Source organism: Cydia fagiglandana, chromosome 6 (genome assembly GCF_963556715.1).
Source record: "Cydia fagiglandana chromosome 6, ilCydFagi1.1, whole genome shotgun sequence".
NCBI lineage: Eukaryota > Metazoa > Arthropoda > Insecta > Lepidoptera > Tortricidae > Cydia > Cydia fagiglandana.
In genome coordinates, this window is record NC_085937.1 from 7,733,063 (window position 1) to 7,746,630 (window position 13,568).

A 13,568-nucleotide genomic window follows, 5' to 3' on the forward strand; every position below is an offset into this window, starting at 1 on the left:
TTACTTTTTCTTGATTGGCACGTTTTTTCCTTAGACTTTATTCATCTTATACGAAGTTACATATGTCTTTGATATTAGGTAAGTAAGGACTGATATGAATAAACTTGCGTAGTGATCAATAATAATATTTGGAGTCACTAAGATGTATTTTTTTCACCTTTATATACTTAATTCCTTAGTAAAATGATGACTGCACTTTAAACTCTCCTCGGAAAACTCATCGATACTATTATCTGATTAAAAGTTTAATTAGTTATGAAATTCGGGGTTCTAATATTAAACTGTAACTTTATTTTCGTTGGGAATTTTCGTTTCGTTTGGAATTTAGAGAACGATGTCTACCATGCCAAAGGTTAATATATTAGTATAATATATTAGGAATTACATATAGACTACTATTGGTAGACAATCGCGTATTTTTTCAAGCCAGAGATATTTTACCGTGACGTGATAGGTAATGATGTTTATGTTATGAACTAAACAATTTAAAGTTTGACTTAAAATAAGAATAAGAATAAGAATAAATACACGATAATATTGATCAAAAATTTATAAAGACCTATCAAAACAAAGATGAAATACCAAAACGAAGTGGACATTGAAAAAAAGTGTGGATTAAAATTCTCAACCTTGCAGATAACTGTTATGCTATGTATTTTATAGTGTATAATTATTTAAAAAGAGTATTACTGTGCCAGGAAGACATTTACCCAATATTTTCACACAGCGGCCGCAAAAAAATTTAGAAAATAATTGCCGCATGCAAAACACGTCCAAGAAAACATTTTCACAAATGTGAAACAATAAGTGCTATCGCAGCTTTCAAGCGAAGCCAAGAACTCAACCTTTGTGAGAATTTATTTCATTCTTATGGCACTATTATGCCGTGCTCAGCTACACAACATAAATAATAATGCGGAGCGTTATAGGGTCATTACAGAGGGAACGGGCCTCGTGACGTCAGACCTTCTCCACTACGGACGCTATGCTTGACTCCTACTGAAGAACATTATAACAATAGTTATTTATTAACTGCATCGCGAATATAATATCATAATAGCTATCATTGTGTTTCAGTAAAAAAACTTGCTTAGCCTTTCAATTCAACACACTTGTCTTGGCCTTTATTACATTATGCCTTCTTAATATTTTATAATATTGTTTGGACATATCGATACTTTATATTATTGATTTATATTTCAATCTAATAGAGTAAACGGTTTTTAATAATCTGATCATTACAGTGGAAATAAAAACGATTATTTCATGAATGAATCTCACTGGCTGGCTATTTGGAGCTAAACCATTATAACAATATCAATTCTCACTCAATATTTGTAGCACTCAAATTGTACTAAATCTTATCATTGTTAAAATAAACCAGAAATGTCTTAAACGTAAGTCTGTTTAACCTCGTAAGTCCCCGTGTACAAGTACAAATTAAATTCGAGTTTTGAACTCATATAAAAAATAAATGAAAGTTCCAAATTCAAAAGCGCCACAATTGCCTTAAATCTTACTAGGTTGGTATAGAACAAACAAAGTAATTACACCAATTGTATCATCCGAACCCCGATAGTTAACACGACGTTATCCACATGCAGCAGCACTTTAAACCTGCACTCATAGCTTTATCCATATCGGCAAGACGGCGAAGTGGGGTAAGCCCGCCTCAACACCCAGTATCTGCTCGCCTTTGCAGCTCATTGAGGGCGCGCTGAAAGCGGGGTCATTACCTAGAACAAAAGCACGAATGCCGCTCAAACTCTAGCATAAATCGGACCCTGTTTGCTCAACGCGGTAAAGAAAAAACGCAGCCATTTTGAAAGGGCCGCCTGAAAGGACGCGCGGACCTTATACGTTTACTACGTCGTTAGGAATATATTTATTGTTTAAGTTTGCTTTGAATATATTTTAGGAAGTGGTTTTTTTAATAGTGTAGGTTTTTTACACTAAATAAAAAACCCTTTTTATTTATACAAGTATGAATAAAACTGTAATAAAATAAACTAAAATTGAATAAATTTTACTGGTATTCGTAAATCATGACTTTCAGGCCTATTCGGATTTCGAGATAATCACAAGATCTAGACTATCTAGAGACGATTTAGAGATCAACTATATTAGATATTAGGTAGTCTTTCCGTGACCACAGCTGATGCAACTCAGCTGAAACGTCGGAATTAAAGGTAAAAACAATGAAATTATATCGCGGTAGACCCGTTTGTGTAATTGAATATGTGTACAAAACGCGAGAGTTTAAAGTGTTATATCCCACTTATACTGATTGGCGTTCTAATTAAAAGGAAACATATGTTAACACAAAAACAGATATAGTGTCACGTAGAATAGGAAAACAGTCTCAGGTAACGATGTAAGGCATAGGTGATCGTTAGATTTTTACTAATTTTTTTTAATGTACTTTGTAGGTATATTTAAAGAAAATATGTAGATTACAGCCTGGCTTTTATAATTAAAAAAATGCATTTAGGTAAGTAAATATGGTTATTTAACACTTTCTTCTTCTTGCGACGCGACACGCGACGATACTTACGCCTTGACGTGTAGTGCCATTAATATACTTTCACTGATTTAAGATTATATTTGCACACGTGCAAGCAACATAAATTGTGCCTGACAAATAATGATACCTGTTAATAGATTGAAAAAACAGTTTACTCGATATTTCGTGCGACTACAAAAAACAACTCGATTGGAATACACCCAAGATAAATGAGAAAATATCACCACTGGTCACTTTCATAGAAAAAATTCTTTTGAGTTTAATAAAATGATTAGTACCAATAGTACCTAGATATAAATATAGATTTGTAATATACCTAAACAAAATTATAACAGTAATGACAAAGCCGTTAAAACCAAAGAGACGGACCTATACTGACGGATAAGACATGAACGCCAAACTCTCTTGCCTTGCGCCCGTACTTAAGCCGGTGCCACAGCAGCAGCGATTTACATGCCGGGTCAGGCGGTCCCGCTATCGGCTGATTTACTGCCATATTCAATTGTTAGCAAATCTTGTATCAACTGCAACTGCTCCTGACGCCGCCAAATGGATGTGGCGATGCATCGCTTGCAGTGGTACGGTTATTCTTTTATAATGGCGCCGATGGGATGATAAAGGGCTTCCGCGATTTATCTGGTTTCCAAGTTTTATAGGAGGATTAGTTAGTTTGATACCCCGCCATTTTTATGCACAGCTTATAAGTGTTTAAAGAATTTTAATTTGAAGCGTAAATTCTACAAGGCTAAATATTTTAAAGTACGCGAGTTTTTATGGATATTTAGTTAATTGGATGCTTGTCCAAAAACAACAAGCGAAAGCTAAAATATGGTATAAGACCTAGATTATCCCTGGGTCTTGGGTGCGGGAATGATTTCGTGTAATTTATAAAGTTTATTGTAAAATATGTAGTTACTAAACTAATAAAAAAAAAACGTTATAAGCTCCAAATGTGATAAGAAATGTGAAAATAGTTTCTGTTTTTACAGTTTTTACCAATTTTTTAGCCCAAGACTAAACCAAACTAAACCAAACATATTTATGAGATAGAAATAAGTTTTAAAGAAGAACAATTTTAATTCGAGTGTACTAACCGGGTTCTACTTATATTCTAACTATTTCCAGGCGGACAAAGTCGCAGGCAGAGCACGGGTTACTACAGTCAGCGTCAAAAGTAACGGATGAATCAACGCGCCATATCTATGAAGTTCCCGATCAAAAGTATCTGTCACAATCTAATTGTTCTTTAGATAGAGACATATCTCCTTTTGTGAAGTTATTAGATAATTGAAGTTTTAGGTACAGCTTTTGATGCTGACTGTACCCTATAATATTCAAACGGCTCGATTAGGAAAATGAATTAGATTTCGACTAGACTTCAACAATTAGCGATATGGATAATTTAAAGATATTTGTAAGACAGATATGTCAAAATTGACGTTACCGCGATTCTGGAGGTCCTCTTGAACGATTTAGACAAGTTATGACTTAGATATCCAAGTCACATCTAGTCGATATCTAATGTAGATCTAGTTGATCTACATTAGATATATATTAATTGAATAAGTATAAGTGGGAGTCGTCTTTCCTCACAAATTGCATCGCATCTCAAGCTTATCGCTTACACACAAAATGTCACAATACTTACTAGACAGTCTCGGAATTACAGACCAACCGAACATCCGCGCGTATTTTCCGTAATATGACGCGACTCTCGTTAAACTAGACTAGAACCGAGTATATCGCATTTCGCATTAGACATAATCGAGACACATGTTCCGGTGCTGGCGATCGCAGCCAGGCGAGCGTAGAATTTATGCTTGTTGAGCGTGGTTGAATAAATTTTTTGCATTGCTTTAAAGGGTTTTATGAATGAGCCGTGAAATGATTTACCGTAGATATGCAGAGGATACTCATTTGATCATTATGCTTAAATTTCAATTTATCAGTGTAAATAATACAATGTACTGGTACCCATGTATGCAAAAGTACACGGAGTAGATAATTTGACACCCAAGTGTAATTTATTCCAAGACCTTATTTTAACTACTTATTGATTATTACAAACAAACCTTATCTAGTAAATACTCTCTCAGTTCATTAAGATAAAATTGTAAATATCATAGGAAAATAACATTGATTCAGTAAATTAATAAACAATACTTGTTTAAATTCAAAATTTCGCCACATGAAAACTGTTTATATTTTATTTTCCTGGTTTTAGATGGTGCTCACTATTTTAAGATACTGTTTTCTCCACATCAACGACAGCTCATAGCGAATGAACGAATAGACAATTCAGAATCATACATCCATGTGCATAAAGCAGATTGCATTCGTCTTCACAGACTGGAGAGAGACTGTTATGTTTATGAAACTGACGCGTTATCTGATGTTAGTGTATAAATCATCGAGTCTGACATTTAAAGCAAACGTGATGACTCGTTGACAACGCAAAGGGCGGACCAATTAGTCTTATATTTTATTGTTCAGAATGGAATAGTTAATTTAATTCAGCTTGTTTCTATTACAACTATATTAACCAATAAATTAGATCTAGTGAATAGATTTTGACATGCACGTGTGTTGATGCCACCACTGTATCTGTCAATTTCCTTGATAAAATGAGTGACGAATTGAACGTCATAATTAATCGCGGCTGTAATGCAATGTCACTCATTCTAGCACGGAGATTGTCAGGAAGAAGCAATAGGCCCCGTGCATGAACTATAGGGGGCAGCATAGGTAGTAGACGTCAGTTTTTTGGCGCGAGGCGTACATAGCGTACCTACATGCGTGTATACACTATCCACAAAGTAGCATTTCCTTTAGCAATGGACATGTGCACATGAGTTTCCGATTCAGGCCACAAGACCACAGTGAGGTTTTGGGATTATACTGAGCAAAAAATAAGATGGCAGACCCTCCAACGCGCACGGTCCCTATAATATCGCAACATTAATGCAGCTGCAGTTGACATCCGAATGTCACCTTCAATGAAATAGATCGGTTCAACGGAAATAGAAACAAATGACAGCTGAAAGTAGGTACATTAATGAATGGTTACTGGTTACGGATCAACGAGCCCTTTCTCAGTCGAGTTAGCTGCATATAAACCGTCATTATAACAATGTCAACAGCACCTGTTGCCTCTAAAATACATAACCCTTATTGACTATGTTTAGAGTTGGTTCGCATCGTAAATATCTTGAGCACTTTTCACTGTAAGATCCTATTTGATGTGACGTAGGAACAGCCCGCGACTACAGTTGGTTGGGCATACGCCAGATTACTCTTTTTGCTCAGCACACGAGACGTATGCTTCCTTCGCGACAGTCTATGTATCGCACATTCTCTCTAGGAATGAGACTCTGAATGCGTGGAGGCGACGCGACGTCCACAAATCAGTAGCCACTTTGTTCTTTCACGGTCGCAAACCATTCTCTGCCGAGAAATCGTTATTGATCTATTTTAAAAGTGATTACTGTCCGTTTGTCTCCCATTGTTCGATTTGGTTTCTGACGACTGAATTTAGAATAGACATATTCATTGTAAACTGAGACCGTAAGACTTCACGCTTAATGTGAAACTAAGTGGCGTCCAATTATGTTGAACTTTTGTTCTGTTTTCTTTTGCCGTCGAGAGAATGGTTTAAATGATCAAGTTTTTCATAAAGTTGCAGGTGGAATTTATTTTGTTTGTTAAGAAAAGTTGTTTGCCATCTGCTTAAGAGGTAGTTTTCACGAATGTCATAATTTTATAACATTTTTGTTTCAGCTGTTTGTAGACTTCCGTATCCTTATTTTAGGGTGTCAACTAGACCCAGTTACGGCAGTTACTTAGCCTCTGCTGTTTTACTGTCTCTTTGTCAGCAAATTGTACTCTCATTAACCGTAGGTACTTGTAGACTGTGAAGAAATATCAGAGTAAACATAGACGTGTTTTTGGTTTAGCAGGGCGTTCTGTGTGCGAATATGACCTGGCCGATTTTTTCTGCATTAACTTATTAAATAGTATACTTACACAATAGTGTAAAAGAATATTGAACCCTTACAGGTCTGCACAATGGTGCCTCCGACGGGCCCTGGCATTCCTGAACGCTGACTACTGCCTTATGCATCAGCGACGCACAATAAATCCCATTTATAGGCTCTGTGCGAGGGTCTAATTCAAATTCAGATTGACTACCTAAAAGCTTTCCTTTACATAGAAAAGGAAATGTCGTACGTGTTAGCCTCTGCTTACGATTGCGTACTTGAATTTATTGGTTTTTAGCGATTGTGTGTAAGAACTACAAGTTAGTAGGTGTATAGAGGTACTGATTTATTGAGAAAGGGTGGCTGAAAAATAACTGCTCTCCCGTTACCAGAGAGGTTTTGGGATTATACTGATCAACGTTTATTATAGGACCATCCTCGATATCGCGAAACATTTATCTGTTTCATACATTTTGGCTGATCTATTTTCTACGGAAGGGGAAATTTTTTTTCGCGATAGCGGGGTTGGTTATATAGTAAAAGTTGCTCAGTTTAATCCCAAAACCTCCTTGACAACGGGAATGCAGTTATTTTATTAGCCACCGTGTATACAGCAAAAAATCAATGCTGGAAAATATATACATTCTATGAATACGAATATATCCTATAACATTAAACAGGCAATATTAACAGACAAGAAGCGTTGGTAGCTTAGCGGTAAGGACTATGTGACTTTCAATCCTGAGGTCGCAGGTTCAAACCCCAGCTTCTACCAATGATCCGAGTTATTCGGAACTTAAAAGAGAGTTGTTCATATTCGTGAGGAAGGACAGAAGAGGAGGACTATTCCCAATAACTTTCCCCTCCGGGTTGGAACGTCGGACGACAGTCGCTTTCGTAAATATACGCTATCAAATTTGGATTCTTCGGATTAGTTCCTAATGCGAGCGCCCAGATATGATACTTAATGAGGATCCATTGCTGTGAGAAAATAACATAAATCGATGTCTTCCATTATTCATTAAAGTCTATTCTCGCAAAGATCAGTAATAAATCAGTCTTAATTAGATCTAAAAACAAAAAAACGTGGTCAGTAACGATAGGTATTTTTATGGCGATCATTAAGTTCATTTTGCTCTTTCCCTACAATAAATTCTGCTTCTAGATTTTGGTCTTGCTCTCTTGACAGAAAGACGGCCCAATTCGAACAATGCGTATAAGATATCACACCGATACGATATCGATCTATCAGTGTCTCAGGGCCCGATTCGGATTATGAAATAGACATCTATTAGACACTTTTTAGACATCACCAAGATACGATAACGATATGTTTAAGATCTAACCTGTCAAATTTGACATTTGCGCGATTCTGGAGATACTTTAACGATTTCCACAGGATATGACTTAGAGATCCAATTCACATCTAATAGATATCTTACTCTATCTAATGTAAAAGTGACATTGGTTGCCCGAATTGCGCTGCAAAAGAGAACTAGTTGATATCTAAACTATAACGTGTCTGGAATGGATCTAGTAGGGGAGACCGAGGTGAGTTGTGACAGAGGAGAGTTGTGACTTCATCGATTTTTTGGAATCTATTAACTAAAAACTAGGTCGCAATAATGCGCGTTTGTTAGTTCTAGTTACGAGCTAACAAACGCACATTGTTGCGAGCTAGCTAACAGTTATTAGATTCCAAAAAATCGTCAATGTCACAACTCTCCTCTGTCACAACTCACCTCGGTCTCCCTTACGTGTCGTCTCTTGTGAATATCTTGAAGTTCGAATACGGCAGTCAGTTTTTTGTAGAAGAAATGTCACTTTGGACACTGACAGATCAGGAGCGGTATCATGGTCGCATTTTTATCACCTGTCATGCCCATGCGTCACTTTCGCGCTTACATATTTGTTAGAACGTGACAGGCATGGTGACAAATGATAAAGAGCCGACCATCTTTATCCTACAGTATCGTGTCGGTGTGACATCTAAGACATCTTATAAACATTGTCCGAATTGGGCCGTGAGTATACCTACACCTATTTCCAGCCAACAACTCATACGTACCTGCATTAAAGTTTTCAGTTTTTAGTGGCACTATTTACAGGGGGAGCACAGTTTGCAAGACATTCTAAAACTTGGAAAAGAAACTGTCTCAAAGAGCCGGCCTCCTTAGAACGGCACTGCAAGAAACTTGCGCAATTCTCAGACGCAATAAATGGTACGATCAATTGCTTGGCGTACGTGGCTACTTGGAAAAAAAAGAAATGCTTCGCAACAGTTTCATGTCATAAAGAGTTATAAAAGTGCGATGTGAAATTCGCGATAAATTCCCACTGGATCTCGGATATACTTAAATGAAAATTAACTACTACATCAGTAACATATTAATGGAAGATGTTTTGAGTGAAATAATTCCTTGCTAACCTGAAAGTACTGAAGAAGTTGACTATTGTACTGAAAAAGGTGACGTAGGGCGACAATTGAGAATACACCATTAAAATAAATTGGCATCGTTCAATGATTAATGCGTTTTACGAGTATAATATATGTTTTCTACTCTACTATGTAGAATAATCAAACTCAGAATTTAAAAATCTAAGTTATTATATGTATAAAGAAATATGTATGAAACAAACCGCAAAAAAATGTTCCTTACCAAACATTGTCCCTTCCGAAGTCTATTAAAACGCTGTCCTCAACTTTCCCAAACCCGAAACATTAGCATTTGCACTTAAGGCACGTGTATGCAAAGTTTCAAGACTCCTTTATTTGTAAAAAGCCTTCGACATTACGCCGACTGCTTTCTTCTCGTCCCAATCACGGCGGCGCACTCTCTGCCGGGTTCTTTAAAAACGAGACAGCTCACTCCGATGCAACCGCTACCACTGGTTTCTCGAATATACTTATAATTTTTCAACAAACGCCTTCAAATATACATATTCCTTTCGAACCCGTAACATAAGTTCAATTTAATGAACCACAATTGTTGGCGGCATTGGCATAATTTGAAGCATTTTTAGCGTTATTGGTATTAAACACCCAACCCTAAAGAAGACCAATTAGCTCGAAAAATATAACCATTCACCACCATATTCAGCGCCAGCGCGAAAACCCATAAGAGAGTACCGCCTAGCGGGTTGCTGGCAGTGAATTTTTCAAAAAATATTGTAGTTGTAACGTTATTAATACAGTTTGCATAAACATAAACGATCGTATCATAAGTGTATTGCATAATAAGTAGCATGACAAACACGAACGTTCCGGAGAAAATACGATGGAAAACAATTATACACTATACGTCTGTACCTATGGTTTAACTGATTTCAACGTTTTATTGTTACTTAAGCTATTGGTCTGCCGGAACAGCATATTTACATCTTTAAAATACAGCTTGCACAATAGAATAGAAGAGGTTCAAATTTACATTTCAAATTCAGCTGCACAAACTCTCGCGGCAACTCGCACAGTAACTTAGTAGGGGTTTTACAATACAAGTACTTACTCCAATATTGTTTGTATGGGTTTCTGCAACTCTCTGCTACTTTGAGGCCTCCGCTTTAAGCATTTCGGGGAACAAACAACCTTTCGGTTAATTAAAGCAGGACAACGTTGTTAAATGAAAATTAAATAGGCTTCTAATGACGCTACAAGGCCCGTGTTCATACGTACCGGCTTTTAAACTAACTATGCGTATGCCTACTCTCTGAGAAGTTAAACGTTACATTTTAAGTTATTCATTGTGTGTCGTTTTTTTTCTTAGTTTTATATTACGTAACTAAATATATTACTTTTCTTTTTCACTGAATAACGTGTAGGTAAGAAGTTCAATTAGCGAATTAAATAAATAAGGGTAAATACAATTTATACGGCGCGATTCGGGAAATTAACTAGAGATTCACTATAGACCGACCACTTAACTGAGTCCTCGCCTGCGCGGTACGGGGGCGACGGGGCGGGACGACTACGGGCCCGATTAGGATTTTGAAATAGACATCTATTAAATATCTTTTAGACATCACCAAGATACGATAACGATATGTTTAAGATCTAACCTGTCAAATTTGACATTTGCGCGATTCTGGAGATACTCTTGAACGATTTCCACAGGATATGACTTAGAGATCCAATTCACATCTATTATATATCTTACTCTATCTAACGTAAAAGTGACATTGGTTGCCCGAATTGCGCTGCAAAAGAGAACTAGTTGATATCTAGACTATAAAGTATCTAGAATGGATCTAGTACGTGTCGTCTCTTGTGAATATCTTGAAGTTCAAATACGGCAGTAAGGGTGACGGGGAAGGTGTGGGTGGCAGGCGTACGGCGCCCGCACCTTCCCCGCCGCCCTTAGTCGTCTCTCCCCGTCGCCCCCGTACCGCGCAGGCGAGGACTCATTTAAGCGGTCGGACTATAGATATAAAATAGTAAAGATATGTGATGTTCCACGGCAAAAGGTACCTTATGGCGCCGCAATAAAATTATTGCAGCGCTCTATGCGATGTATGCGCCAGCCGCCAAAAGGTACTTTCATTTCCCGAATCGCGCCGATAGTCTCTAATAGAATAGATCTGTATTATGTATACCTACATATATTCATTATAACGTCGCTAAAGAATTCATAATTATTGTCACTGTGACAAGGTACAAAATGTTTCATAAATTACGAGTAAAACTTTTCACTGCATATTTTAAAAAAAAATGTTTTTTTTTTCACATATTATGTCATACCTTACAGATACAACACAGTGACGTAAATTTTCAAATTGCCTTCTACATTTGAATGCGTAGTTTTTAGTAACGACCGCAAATACCCCTCATTTATGATGCAAGCAGTGCGTAACATTTGACAGCCCATCTAAATCATGACTCACGAGTGACGTACATGCGGCTGTCAAGTCAGTAAGCCATAATATCACATTAGACCCAGTACAGTGGCATATAATAGCAGTTATTATCGACCACTTTATCATATAAACCTACTAAGTTATTTTTTATTCTATTTTAAGTGTCATGTTACTTTAAATAATTTATTTAACTACGCAAAATATTGTCATTTGCTAGGATAAACAACAGACACACTGCTAACTGCTAGGATCTAAATCCTACATAAATCCAAGATTGTTCAGCTTCGAACACATTAGAAATAGACCGGGACGTTGATAAATATTAGGTTTATTTAGGAACGTGACATTTATGAGCGTATTTTGAATAATGAAATGAAACAGTGTCACTGGTTTGTGCAAACTTAAAGTACCTACCTACCGACACATTATATTTTGTTTTAAAACAAAATGGTACATAATTGAAATAAATAACAAGTTACCAACAATTGTAAAATTTTGTGAAATGCAATAAATAATTCATTGATTGGATTAAATACGTATTAAATGTTATATTTCAAAAACAACTTAGGTACTTATATAGCATAAACTTAAAATAATTTTTAAGAAAAAAAAACCGACTTCTATGGGGCCCGGTGAAAGATTATGGTAGATGGTGCACTATGTAGAAAAGGAGGTAAAACCAGTACTTTCTAGTAGCATTTCGTTTCCGAAAGGGTCGTAGTTCTAGCCTAACCTAACCCACTTCTCTGATAGCAGTTCGGTTCTGTGAGGATCGCAGTTCGAACCTAATCAAACCCACTTTTCTAGTAGCATTTCGTTTCTGTAAGACTCGCAGTTCTAACCAAACCTAACCCACTTTTGTTCGGTTCTGTGAGGATCGCAGTTCAAACCTAACCTAACCCACTTAACGGCGCATGCGGTGCGGTGTACGGGAGTTTGAGCGGGAGGGGTTTGGCATCATCATACCCACATTTTATGGTAGGTAATCATAGTGGTTTATTTAGTTTAGGTATCATAGTGGTTTTCCGGGTCAAGGTCCGGGTCTCTGAGTCAGAGTCCGGGTCCGAATCCCGGTCCGAGCCCGGGTCCGGGTCCGGGTCCGGGTCCGAGTCCGGGTCCGAGTCCGGGTCCGAGTCCGGGTCCGAGTCCGGGTCCGAGTCCGGGTCCGGGTCCGAGTCCGGGTCCGAACCGGATCCGGGTATGAGTCCGGGTCCCAGTCCAAGTCAAAATCGAAATTCGAAATCACCAAACATGTACTATGCGTCGTTGAAGAGTTCTGTTCTGATCATCATCAGCAGTTCCACTTCATCAAATGCGACAGTTTTTAATGCAAATGCTTGATTTTATGATGAAAATACAAAAAATTCTATACGTATGCCTTTAAGATTTGAGGAGTCCCCTCGATTCCTTATGGATCCCATCATCAGAACTCGAGCTTGACAGAAATGTGGCTTAAAAACTAAACTTGCTTAACAAACATAACGAAGAGGACAAATCGCCAAACGTGAACTATGCGTCGTTGAAGAGTTCCGTTCTGATCATCATCAGCAGTTCCACTTCATCAAATGCGACAGTTTTTAATGAAAATGCTTGATTTTCTGATGAAAATACAAAAATCTCTATACGCATGCCTTTAAAATTTGAGGAGTTCCCTCGATTTCTCATGGGTCGCATCATCAGAACTCAAGCTTGACAAAATTGTGGCTTAAAAACTTAACTTGCTTAACAAACATAACTAAGAGGACAAATCGCCAAAGGTGAACTATGCGTCGTTGAAGAGTTCCGTTCTGATCATCATCAGCAGTTCCACTTCATCAAATGTCACGTTTTTGAATGTATATGCTTGATTTGTTGATAAAAACACAAAAATCACCATATGTATGCCTTTAAGATTTGAGGAGTTCCGTCGATTCCTCATGGATCCCATCATCAGAACTGGATTTTTACAAAAACGGGACCAATCTGTATGCATATACATACAATCAAAAAAATAATTTTCAAAATCGGTCCCGTAATGACGGAGATATGGAGTAACAAACATAAAAAATAAAAAAAATAAAAAACATAAAAAACATACAACCGAATTGATAACCTCCTCCTTTGGGATTTGGAAGTCGGTTAAAAATACTACTATTGTGTTATTATTTTAGTTCATTATATAATTAATGTAATCATTATTGAGAAAAATGCTCAGATTTCTCATGAACAGTTGAATG

At 37.1% G+C, this 13,568-nt stretch overlaps 1 protein-coding gene across 5 annotated transcripts in view; it reads right to left on the reverse strand.

Moving 5' to 3' along the window:
* The window catches only part of LOC134665092 (RNA-binding protein Musashi homolog Rbp6), a 589,057-nt gene that overhangs the window by 467,293 nt on the left and 108,196 nt on the right, over nucleotides 1-13,568 (reverse strand). The gene's annotated exons all lie outside the window — the stretch shown is intronic.